The sequence below is a fragment of the Schistocerca cancellata genome, chromosome 1 (assembly GCF_023864275.1).
Source record: "Schistocerca cancellata isolate TAMUIC-IGC-003103 chromosome 1, iqSchCanc2.1, whole genome shotgun sequence".
Lineage (NCBI taxonomy): Eukaryota > Metazoa > Arthropoda > Insecta > Orthoptera > Acrididae > Schistocerca > Schistocerca cancellata.
The window spans coordinates 505980114-505983906 of NC_064626.1; the positions used below are offsets into that span (position 1 = coordinate 505980114).

General features: G+C 40.7%; 1 non-coding gene across 1 annotated transcript; it reads right to left on the reverse strand.

The window, feature by feature from the left end:
• Window positions 1-3398: 3398 nt before the first annotated feature.
• On the reverse strand, window positions 3399-3473 carry Trnas-cga (transfer RNA serine (anticodon CGA)). Its single transcript has one exon. It is a non-coding gene; the product is annotated as a tRNA-Ser (tRNA).
• Window positions 3474-3793: the final 320 nt, after the last annotated feature.

A 3793-nucleotide genomic window follows, 5' to 3' on the forward strand; every position in this document is an offset into this window, starting at 1 on the left:
GGAGCAAGTTCAAATGGTTCAAATGGCTCTAAGCACTATGGGACTTAACATCTGAGGTCATCAGTCCCCTACAACTTAGAGCTACTTAAACGTACCTAACCTAAGGACATCACACTCATCCATGCCCGAGGCAGGATTCGAACTTGCGACCGTACCGGTCGTGTGGTGCCATATTGAAGTGCCTAGAACCGCTCGGCCACCACGGCCGGCTAGGAGAAAGTGCATAAACGAGAAGTAATAAGTACAACTTGACCTACAGATCACAGAGAAAACTCCGAACAGTCCGTTTACATGTTATGAACGTCTTGTCCTATATAACACTTTACACGTCACTACCACTATAGTACAAAGACTGGCAAGGTGAAGGCTCGAACCCAGGACCCTTGGTACAACAAACGAACGATCTATCGACTTCCTCACGGGAGCTCTACGTGACAGTTGCTCCCATTTATGCTTTCCGTGTGCCCCGTACGTCATGTGTTACCTATTAATTACCGTTTATGCACGTTATGCTGGACGACAGCACGTAGCACAAACTATGTCGGAGTCTTGTTTGATTGTCGATGTACAAATTTTGGTACAGATCTGATAGTGTGACATCTGGAGATTTGGGCGTAAGTTGAAAAGAAAAAGGTCATATCCTTCAACTCTGTATGTCCATTACACTGATTCTTGGTCACGTACTAGGTCTCCTGTCTTGGTTATTACAGTATCTCTTATACGGTTATATCGTTGATGCACTATTAACAGATAATGGTTACGTGTTTGTGACAAATTTTCACTGTACCGTTGATTTGAAAGGACATGCTGCAAGTTATAATGCCAATCCTCTAAATATGCCAACTTGAATATAGAGCCGCAAAGATTGTCGATATTGCTTATGACGTCAAAATGCCGTCAAGTTTGCAGACAGTCTTGAGAGACGAGTGATACCCGTCGAGGAAAGGGGTATGCGTCAGAGACAACAATATTGGAAACAAGAGCGCCGGTCACGGATAAAACTTCATGCATCTAAGAATAAAACAAAGCAAGCCCACATTCAGCAAATACGCCGAGAAAATTTCGAAAAACACTAAACAGTAACCTTCTTTTATAACTTTAGAAACAAAACATATTTAGATTGCTCATTTTTATTGCTATGACTGTCAAAAATAGGCTACCTTGAGATCTTAAATATGGAGACTTGCGATGTAATTGGCAGAGATCGTCCGTGAGGACATCTATTCATATTAATAATCCCTCGCCGTGTTTTTCTGTCTGTTGAAGCTAATCTCAGATACTCTGTAGGCATTTGGATACGGTTTTCACCACAGGTAGACTTATTCACGAGAAACGTTTGTATGTATAACTTATAAATATAGCTACTAATTATGAGTATGTAGTATATGTATTGTTATATGCTGCACATTTAACTGGCGTTTGCAGTGACATCTCGTGGTAGTGATGGGGGCGATTAGGTGGTCAGCTACAGAGGACAGCTACAGAGGATGCAGTATCCGGCGGGAAGACCAGTAAACTAAACAACCGCCACAATTTCAGAGAGCAGCCGAACTTGACCAGAATTTGTACATATCTACATCTATTTCAATATCTATATCTATACGTATTTTACATTAAATAACGTGTCGCGTTTTCAGTCTGTATGCGAAGGATAAACTCAGGAACCACTGAAGGGATCTCGGTACGGTTTTCACTAATAGAAAGACTGATAGACGAGGAAGATATATCTAAATAATGTATTACTTCTACGTCAGAAAACTGACCTTATCAACGAACGGCCGCGGCAGTTACACGATACATAGGCAATGTACGATAAGTCACAAGACAGGTCAGGGATGTCCCCCAAGCAAGAATCGTTTTCGGGTCCAAAGATCTGTTACTGGATAAACATTATTTATGCTTAATTTTTAACTAAATGTTAATAAATACATCAGTGGGAGAGGTAAAAGGACCTTGGATGACTTCTTGGCAACCATTTTACTTGAATAAATAAAGATAGCTTTTCACTAACCAAAAACACTACGTCTTTTTAAAATGGTACCGTCAATTTCTCATTCTGTGATCCACTCCCTCTCCTCAACACCTGTTCAAAAACGCATCACAGTGTACCATTCACGTACACAGGAAATTACAAAAAATGTAACACAAAACTGGCTTTGAGTCTCCTACACTAGACTGCCGTGTAGATACCTGGGGTGATGTACTTCGTTCACATCCTGTAGTTGATAGCAAACAAATGAAAACACAAGCAAAACGCACACCAGTCATCCAGTCAACCGCCTGCAGTTGATGTTTTATTTGAGTACAGTGTAAACCAAAGAAGAGATCGTAGAATACTATTCATCTATGGAGAATGTAAGTTAGCTGAACAGTAATGACTGGTATGCATTTTCATTGTATTTCCATTTGTTTACTATCAGCTCCAGAAAGTGGATGACTTAAGTTACCCCAGGTACCTGCATGTGTACTAGCACAGAAGTGTGGATGTCAATTTTGATTATAATAACGTCATGTTTGCGTGAAACGTTCGGAACCTGTAAGAGATTTCCTTCCAGCATTTGTACAACAAATGAAGAAGTGCAGATCGAAGAGATTGACAGTGTTAAATTTCTGTGGTTACACCTTGATAATAAATTCAGTTGGGAAGGGCACACCACAGGATTGCTGAAGCGTCTAAACAAGTTCGTATTTGGAATCAGAATGATGTCAGATGTAGGAGATATAAATATAAAAAAGCTTATATACTTTCCTTACTTTCATTCTATTATGTAGTGTGGGATCATATTCTGGGGTCACTCATCAAAAGGAGCAAAATATTTTAGCATGCGAAAGCGTGTAATAAGCTTCGTTTTGATGTAAATTCAAGAACCTCATGTAGAAACCTGTTCAAGGAACTTCGTATTCTAACCACTCTTTCTCAGTATATTTATTTCTTAATAAAATTTGTTGCACCTAATACATATCTATTTCCAACGAATAGCTCAATACACAGTATCAATACTAGAGATAAGAGCAATCCACGTAAAGACCTAAAATCACTTACCCTGGTCCAGAAAGGAGTCCGATATTCAGGAACACACGTTTTCAATAAATTGCCAGCAGCTATGAAAAACACAGTTTAAGCAGAGTTTGAAAGATTTTTTGAGAGGCAACTCCTTCTGCCCTATAGATGAAAATCTTAAAAGGAGCTGTGAGACCTGTTACATTTCAGTTTTGAAAGCATTTGGTCACAACAATCAAGATTAGGTATTTTGTGTATGATAAATTTATCAAAAATGCATAAACGTGTTTCATTCTGTGTATTTATTCCGTAAATATTAGCAGTTCCAGTTTACTGCAGTATATTCACATATTTTGACAATCTCCTGACATGAAACTTCCTGGCAGATTAAAACTGTGTGCCCGACCGAGACTCGAACTCGGGACCTTTGCCTTTCGAGGGCAAGTGCTCTACCATCTGAGCTACCGAAGCACGACTCACGGCCGGTACTCACAGCTTTACTTCTGCCAGTACCTCGTCTCCTACCTTCCAAACTTTACAGAAGCTCTCCTGCGAACCTTGCAGAACTAGCACTCCTGAAAGAAAGGATATTGCGGAGACATGGCTTAGCCACAGCCTGGGGGATGTTTCCAGAATGAGATTTTCACTCTGCAGCGGAGTGTGCCCTGATATGAAACTTCCTGGCAGATTAAAACTGTGTGCCCGACCGAGACTCGAACTCGGGACCTTTGCCTTTCGCGGGCAAGTGCTCTACCATCTGAGCTACCGAAGCACGACTCACGCCCGGTACTC